The sequence below is a fragment of the Hydra vulgaris genome, chromosome 12 (assembly GCF_038396675.1).
Source record: "Hydra vulgaris chromosome 12, alternate assembly HydraT2T_AEP".
In the NCBI taxonomy this organism is placed as follows: domain Eukaryota; kingdom Metazoa; phylum Cnidaria; class Hydrozoa; order Anthoathecata; family Hydridae; genus Hydra; species Hydra vulgaris.
Window position 1 is genome coordinate 32,532,785 of NC_088931.1, and position 9,716 is coordinate 32,542,500.

A 9,716-nucleotide genomic window follows, 5' to 3' on the forward strand; every position below is an offset into this window, starting at 1 on the left:
TTAACTTTCTTTAAAATTGTGTTTTCGGAAAAAAATATCAATGATCCATTTAATGAAGTACAATTTTGTAAATATATATACGATACTTTATGCGGTAGGTGTTTAAAGAACCTTGAAAGTGGTTTTGAACGTTTGTACGATATTTGCAGGGCAAGTGTTTATTTTATTTTAACATAATAATAAGCTGAAATTTTTATTCCAATATTGTATTAGGGAATAACCTGTTCCTTTACTATTTTGTTCGTCCACTTTGAATTAAATGCGATTTGGTTGGCGAAAAATAAATATATACCGTTGTTGCATTTTAGGTCCTATCCTTATAAACACATGTTTCCTTGTTTCTTTGAGTTGTTTACAGTTATATCTAAATTATAGCTGTCTATGAAATTTGAGAAATTGATAGAGTAATAGATATTGTAGTAGTGATTACAAGGATGACATTTAATATTTTATTATTACAGATTTGCAAGAACACATCCTCTAAAAAGAACGATTGGTTGCAATGCACAAAATGTCCACAATGGTATCATTGCGAGTGTGCCCACATTTCAATCAAAGATGCGGATGTCAGTGATACTTTCCAATGTCAATGATACAACTCTATCAAGTTTAAAAAACGGCTATTTTCATAGCCACAAATCGTTTTAAAAACATTATATGACATGAAAAATCTAGTTCCATTCTATTCTAATTACAGGGCCGTACTGAGGGCGAGGCCGGCCGCGGACGGGGGCGCATAAATTTAGTCTCTTTGATGTCGATACGAAAAATAGTTAAAATTGCGCCTCCTTACATAAACTCTAATTAATAAAAGCTCATTTAGTGAACAAAAGAGCGCTCTTTTGTTCTGTAAATGAGATAAATTGCGCCCCCTTCTCTTTAAATAAAAACTATGTCAGAGTTAAAGACACAAACATTTAATTTTTTTAAGAGGAAGGGAGCACAATTTTTCTTGCTTTCCCGAAGCGCTAAGTTGGCTCGGTACGGACCTGTCTAATTCTAGTTGTTTTTTAAGTTTTGAATCAGGCATTAACTTAACAAATTTAATAAAATATCATTTTTAAATAGCCTATTTAATAGGCCTAATTTGTTTCAGTTTTTAAACAACGTGATTTATTAAATATTTGGGGAGAGTGGTCTAAAATATCCCCCTTTTCAAAAAATGATATAATCAACTAGCCTCGCACACACAAACCTAAAAACAATTTTTTTAAGGATATTTAATTTATGCTCTACAATTTGTTATCTGAAAATTAAAGGTGCATATATGCCGTACGTTAAGAAGCAACCGATAAAAAGAGAGATGCCAGGGGCCCATTTCACCCTAGTGTTAGCCTAAAATGGTTTCCTTATTTAATTCCTGTATAAAACCCGAGTTTTAATCAAGAACTGACAGTTACTTATATTTTAGTAATAAATAATCATCTGTTCCTTAACCATATTAGAAATTTGACACTCGAAGTAAACTCAATTAAGACAGAATGTGCTCAAAGCTCTTCTGTAACTGAGTCATAGAAACTACTTCAGCGTAACAACATGTGTACAGGTGGGATGAGAGATTATCTAAGATATATGAATCGATGTATACAAAAACGTTCTAAGTCATAAAAACAATTTTTAAGTCAGACAACTTTAACTATGTATAACCCATATAAATATCACAAATTTTGATATATGTATATTGATATTTGATATAAATATCACAAATTTTGATATATCAACTTGTTTCTCCGCGCAGCGGCCTTGTTTGTCAAGGTTCGTGTTTCGTAGTTATAGAGTTGAGAGAGGGTTATAACCACAATTAAGTAGCCTCCTCATCTGTAGTGGCCTTCTGGGCCTTGGGGAGCTGAAATAACAAAAATATATATATATACTTTAACAAATCTAATATTTAAAGATGTCAAAAAGCACCCAAATTTTTTTTTTGAAATTATTAAAGTAATAGTTTTGGATTTAATAAGTTTTTTCTCGTTCCCCGAAAAAACAGTTTTTATGACTTAGAACATTTTTGTATACATCGATTCATATGATATATCCGGTTGGATATTATAGTGATATATCCGGCCAGATATATGATATACAATTATTCGGCATTTGACCGAATTATCCGGTCGGATATCATATCCGGTACTCCTCTAGTTGTTACCTTTTTATAATATCTGATCAACATTTTGTTAAAAACATTATTTTCAATATTGCTTATAAAAGAATAGATTAAAAAAAATTTTAACAGTGAGGGTGAAACAGGGCTTTTTTCTTTCCGGGAATAGTTTTCTTATGGTTAGCTGAACAACATACGAATGTTAAATTTCATTAATATTTGGCTAAGCATAAGATTAGATGAGATGGGGGCCTGTCTTAACAGAGAGGCCCGTTTTAGACCACTCTCTTCTATAGATTTACAAAAAGTAGAGTATCCACGGTATAACGTTCGCCCCTATCCCCCCCCTATCCGCCCCTTCTAACAAACAAATAAACAAAACTTTTGCCTAAAGAAAAAATAATCTCTTAAAAAAAGACTCTAGAAAAAAATAGAGAAAAAAAGTTTTTTTGCATTTTTTTGTTTTAATTCTAAAAAATCTCCTCAATAAAAAATCCGATATAAAATGTGGATATTTTTTATAATTAAAAAACTATTATTGTTTAGGCTATATTTTGAAAAATATTTTAAATAAATGATATAATAAGAATAAGAATATTCTTAATATATCATTGAATAAATTACGCATGTTGTTTACAAAAAATAACTTATGTAAAATTATCACAGATTTATGCGCAATGCGGGACGCGGTACGGGTTTTTTAAAATTCAATAGGAGTATTTCTCCCCTACACTCGATTCCAAATAATCAATGGACCCCTCTGTCTCCCGCGCTAACAACAGGGAAAATGTAAATTAGGTAACAAAAGTGCAGCAAGAAATAGGGTGACTGCTACATAATATTTTTCAACGAAATTTGGCAGGTGCATAGATAAATGAATAACTTAAAAATAAAAATTGAATAGATAAAATATAGACTATATCCTGGACATTAATTTCACCACAGAAGTACAACTAAAACTTTGACATCAATAAACTCGGTAATATATCAATTGAGTATAATTAAAACCAAATTAATAATGAGCTTCAACTATTCTTCTTTCTAAAAATACTCTATGTTGATAACGAATACTAAAAAGTTATTTCAGAAAGCCTTCCTCAAGCACGCTAACTTTGAAGAGACTGCGAAAATCGTGGCACAAAATTTTAGCACAAAATTCGGTTCCGTAAAACGCAATTGTCACGTACCTAGTCTTAAGGACCTTATTATATCTAAAGTTAAAAGTTTTGGAGCATAAAAAAAGTTACAGAAACCCATCTCCATCCTATTTTTTCTTTTTTTAATAAAGAAAATTGGGAATTCTTTGACTTTCAAACCTGCATTTCTTTGTGGGACACTGCAGTGTCCCATGCATACAAGATTAGTTTTTGACAACATTTCAACTTGCATCAGTTAATTGTTAGCAAATAATTTACTCAAGATCTATATTCAAATAACTATTATATTATCCTAATAATACGTCTATTTGCACAAATCTTAATCTTATTTCTATAAAGAAAGATAAACATTATTCGTGGTACTTACATACTTGCTTGCCATTCTCTATATTATTATAAAATATTTTCACACAATATAAACGTAACGCAATGCGATGTCGATTCAAAAAATTTTTGTTTAGTTTTTAAAAAAAAAAAATTTTTAAGTTTCCAGCTTTCAAATTAATTCCCATGCAAATCCCACAGGAAACCCACGTGGGATTTCCCATGTGTGTAAATAACATATGGTTCCCACATGTAATCCATGTAGGATTGCCCATATGGGTTTAAGGTGACAAATTTCCATACGGATACCACATGGATTATACATTCCATACGGATACCATATGGATACCACAAATTTCCATACGGATACCACATCCGTCCCACGTAAATCCCATCAATCCCACACGAAACCCACGCGGAACCCATGAGGGACGCGGTTTTATTTTTCACTGGGCATGCTGGTACAATCAACATGGGATACGCATCTCTTAAATGTCATAAATACAGTAATATAAATCGAGTAGTGTTTAGAACATTTCTAAATAAGTTATGTTACTCAACAGATTGGTGGTACTAATTTCTTTTTTTTATGTATTTTCACGTAAAGTTTTTGTGGTAATTTATAATTTAAAGATGTTTTTTATTGTATGATGCAAAACATTAAATCACGGTTAGCACAAATCCTAATAATGGTCTCTAAAAAAACTTCAAAATCTGCCATTAAATCACGGTCAGCACAGATCCTGGTAATGCCAACCTAGCTGACTCAAGAACGCCACTTATATGGGGTGATAGCGTACCCCACGCTATTACCCCATATAAGATTAGGCAGCAGAAAATTATAGCTAGCACAAAAAATTATAGGGTGGTACTTTTTTTTTTAAGAAAAAGAAAATTTTAGATATTGATGATGATGACTTTTTTTAAAAATTGACGATTGTGCCCCTTCACTTTGAAACCCGCGTAGTCAGCCCTGTAGTTCGTGATATCTCTCTTGCGTTTTCTGTGGTTTTTTGGATTGCATAGTTTAACTAGTCCAGGTGTTCTATCCATCTTCTTGTCTTGTTTTCAAGGATTTCCATGTAGATATACGTGGAAATAAGAGTAAACTTTTAGATCGCATTAAAGGTCACCAACAAAGCGTTACTCATCGTAACTAATAACTCAAATTAAATCAACAGCTCCTATAAAATCCTATTTTGAAAATATTAAGAAAAAAAACTATTTGTTCAGTCCAGCTAGTAGGAAAGTCCTTCAGAAGGAGACAGGGCTATCAGTCAAGCCGCTTGTAAAAAAACCCAACAAAGATCTTGAAAGAGTTACATAGTCTAAAAGGTTTAGAATATCTATTTGAAAGGAATAATGATATATATATATATATATTTAGTTGCACTATCTAATTAAGTGGATGAATACCTTTTAGTTTTTAGTTTTCATTACATTTTGATTTAAATGTTTGGCAGCATATAACAACGTGAGTCTTTTTCTTTATCCTAATCTGTCCTATTGATGATAAAATGAAAATTTTCACGGGCCTTTTTACGGATTTGGATTCAATCCGTTTGTCATGGGACCTGATTGTAGTAAAGACAACAGAAGCTGCAAAGAGTTTTCAATTTGTTAAAACAATGTTTTTTGACTAGAAAATGCAAAAACTCTAAGAATGCAAGAAACTCACTGATAAAACTGCTGTTTAAAACCACGAAAAAGGACCCAAAACCTTTTAATCATTAATCAATATTGCAATGGACAATCTTACTTGACAAATTAGAAGAAGATTTACAGTTGTTTAAGAAAAATGTAGCATTTTTTCTATGGTCTTCAAAAATTGCTAAAAGACTAAGAACTACGATTAAAAGCTGTGAATCTTGTTAAACTCTATTCAGTAGACATAAGTAAAAATAAACTTTTTGTGGAATTTTGTCATTTTTTTATGTTAGAATATATTTTTGAGCTAGCAAAAAGCCTGTTGAAGTTCTAAATAAAATTTATGCAATCAGACTGCATTTTATACTTTTTCAAAGCTTTTTTTTCATCTTTTAGAAAGCTTACAATTATTAAGGATTATCTTTGTTACACATTTGACGAAGAGCGATCATGCTACTTAATGATTCTCTCTATTAAATCAGATTTAATTAATAGCTTGTTAAATGAAGAAGCCCTAAATTTCAAAGGCCCGAAATAAACGTTAATACAGCAACGTCAATGTGACGTTTTTTATGAAAATAAACAAAATAAGGTACACTAATTTTTTTGCTATTTATTATTTTGAGACTCGAAGTATGATGAAGTAAACCATTAAACGTTTCATGCCTAAAGGCATGATCATAAGCCATGTAATACAAATCAAGTAACAAAAAGCTATTAAAATATAAAGTTATTTAAAGTTATATGATCATACTTTTCATATAGAATTAAGTAGCATCTTTTTATCGTGGTATTGTAAGATCTACAACGTTACACAATTTTCCAGTTAATTGTAGGGTTTACTCCACTTAAGTGGAGTTATAACCTCCATATTTCTTTAGAAAATTCAGTATCGTTTTTATATTTTTTGGTATTAATAGATTTTGTATGGTTAGCTAAGTTTGAATACGCTTTCAGTAAATCCAAAATATTATTATATTAAATACTTTTTCATACCCGTCCGGAGTGCCTGGATATATAGTAGCACGATAAACTATGTTATTTACAAGGCATTATTGATTTAAAGGGCAATTGCTTTTAATAATGCAATTGCAATGTTTCTTGAAATCTGAGGTGTTGTTCTTCATTACATGATGATTCTGAGAGTTAACATTTATATATATATATATATATATATATATATATATATATATATATATATATATATATATATATATATATATATATATATATAAAGTATATATAAATTGTTAGAGATATCCGCTCTATCAATTGTTATTTAAAACAATTGGTAGAGCGGATATCTCGGCTTTAAATAATTCGCTGAAGATTAGTGTTTTATCAGCGGCTAATCGTCCATCTATTAATACATCCTTGTTTAAATATCAAAAAGAATTGTGTAAGGATAAGTTTAAACGCCATAATATTACCATAAACTGATGTTTTAACTTAATTTAATCCTTGGTTAAACCAAGTATGTTTTAATAGATGGACGTTTAACTTCTTGTTTGAAAGTCAAGATATGCGCGTTTGCAATTATTAAAGCTAACAATAACAATAGGAAACATTTTGCGGCACGTGGAAAAACTTTTATATGATTATTCATGAAAACGACAACAGTCTCTTATCTATCCGTTTAAATAAAAAAACTTTATTATGCAAAGTGATTAATATCATTTACGATTTTGTTAAAAAATATTCAATCTATTCAATCACCTTTGCATAACTCCGGTATAAATATACAACAAAAATTTTGTAAATCATATAGTCATTTTAGAACTCAACTAGATTAGAACCAAAACAAAGTTGTGAGACAAAAAACAATTTGATTTCCGTTAAAAATTAGAAGTTTAAATCATTAAGAAAATAAATTCAAAGTGTAGGGAGTAGTTCAATCTTTAAATGATCTATGATATGACCTACAACACGTAGAAAATTCTTTTTACTTTACAATATTCATATTAGTATATCATATATTGCATTTTGACACAAACAATAGTTTTGACGTCAATGTTTTTTTACAAAAAACTTATTATTAAACAAAGCTTGCATATTGATAAAATATTTTCAAATAGATGAGACATTCTTAATTATATAAAATGCATTAATATTTTGCAAAAGTTAGTAATTTACGAGTAATAAAACATTTAAGAGTAATAAAGAACTTAGCAAAACAGAAATATCGGTTAAATGTCGGTTTATTTTGTAAAATTATTTCAAAAAATGACGCTAAGAATTCAAACCCGCGCGATTGGCTCTTATCCAAAACAATGCATTAAAGGCCCATCTATTAAAACGTCCTTGGTTAACCTAATCAGGTCTGAATCTGTTATGTTGCAATTACTTCATTTTTGTTTTAATGCTATGAATTTGTAATAGCGGTTTTTATGATCTTTTCTTGTCCAGAACTTTTCAGCGAGTAACTCGTCATCAAGCAATTTGATTTTTATTTGCTACGTCACCAATTTATGTATGTTATAACGTTCTTCTTTTGATAGTATTGCTGGTTCAAGTCCTACTCAAAGAGCTTTTTTTTAATTTTAATGTTTTATTTCAAGCAGGTCATTTTTTGTACACACGTACAATTGTACGTTCTCATTACATCGTTGCTAAAATTATTTGTATGTACGTACAAATAATATTTACATAATAAAAATCTTAATTGTACGCAAAAAAACGTTTTAATTTTTATCCTTATTGATATTGAAGTGTAGTCCTATAGATGTAATAGTTGTTTAGGCGCGGCTAACAGGGTTGCGTATAGTATTTGTAGAAAAGAGAAAGAGAAGCAACATTACGACAATGAGATAATGGTTGGAAGTTGGCTGTAAGAGCAGGTGCAACTATTCATACAATGCGTTTTTGCACCTTGTTTAAAAGAGAAAGGGCATCATTAGAAGACCCGCCCCAGATATGGCAACAGTATTCCATACAAGGACGGATTTGAAATTTATAGAGATATCCGGAGTAAGAAAGTGTCGAGCTCGATAAAGAGATGCAAAATTAGCAGATACTAATTTTGCAATGGATTTGATATACAGTATCCAAGTAAGGTCGGAAGTAAGAGTTATTCCTAGATGATGAAGGGTAGATAACTCATCGAGTACATCACTGTTCATAAATAGAGGAAGATCTAAATTATTGCAATAACGATTAGCTGAAAAAAATTGAGTTTTATCTGTATTAAAGTTCACCAGCCACTGTGAGCCCCAAGCTGTATCAAAAGTGAGATCCTTTTCAAGCAGATGCCCCCTCAAAGCAACCAGAAAGTGTTGGCTTCTTATCATGACAAAAATAAATGGTAGTGTCATCAGCAAACAATGCCACCTTAGATGTGAGAATATCTGAAAGACAGTTTATGTTAATTAAAAAAAGTATAGGGCCAAGGATTGAACTTTGAGGAACCTCTGAAGTTACAGGCTATGAGGAAGAGGGCTATCAATCGAGAACAACTTTTATACTACGATAGAAAAGAGAGGACTCAATAATCTTAGAGATGTTACCAGATACACCGTATGAAGAAAGCTTATGGAGAAGACCAGCATGCCAAACTTTATCAAAAACTTTTGAAATGTCAAAAACGATAGTCTTAACCTTTCGACCTCTATTTAATGCACGATGAAACCTATCGGTTATTACTGTTAGCAAATCAGCTGTAGAATGAGAAGATTGAAATCCATATTGATGATCATAAAGTAAGTTATTAGATTCAAGATGAAAGATTAAGTGTTTGTTAATTACAGATTCAAAAACCATGCTTATGATAGAAAGAAGATTAATGGGATGGTAGTTAGACAAGTCAGATCGCTCTCCAGAATTTTTGAAAATAGTGGTAACAAATGTCGCTTTCCAGCAGCATGGAAAACAAGACTCTGATAAGCACTTGTTAAATAGTTTTGAATGTATAGATGACAGCTCCGGAGAACACTTCTGCATGACTACAACAGGTATGCTGTCTGGACCACAAGCCCTTATTATTAATACTATTAAAGATTCTCCAGAAGTCACAAGAGCCTAATTTCTGCGATGAGATACGAGATTTCATGACCTGAGATTAGTGGGTTTTGGCGTAAGACAAAACTTTTTACAATTGTTTCTAGCAGTAATAAACAGACGTCTGTTTTCTGGAGAATTGTTTTGCTGATAAATATGGAAGTAACGGTTTCGATTGGCAATCGCAGCAGCACAGCGTGAGGAAAACCATGGAGGAGAGTGAGGCTTGATCTGGAATCTTCGAGAGGGAACAAAAGATTCAATGCCAGCCTGAATCCATGAAGTTATGTAAGAAGCACATTTGTTGACAAGAAGACAAAAGATTTCTACCCAAGGGCCATCACAAAGAAAATCACGGAAAGAATCCCAGTCAGCTTTACTGTAGTTGTAAGAGGTTCGATAATAGGGGGATTCAGGTGATGAAGAAGAATGAGAAATTAGTTTTAGAGAGATCAAACTGTGATCAGAAGCACCTAAGTGTGAATGTGGAGAAA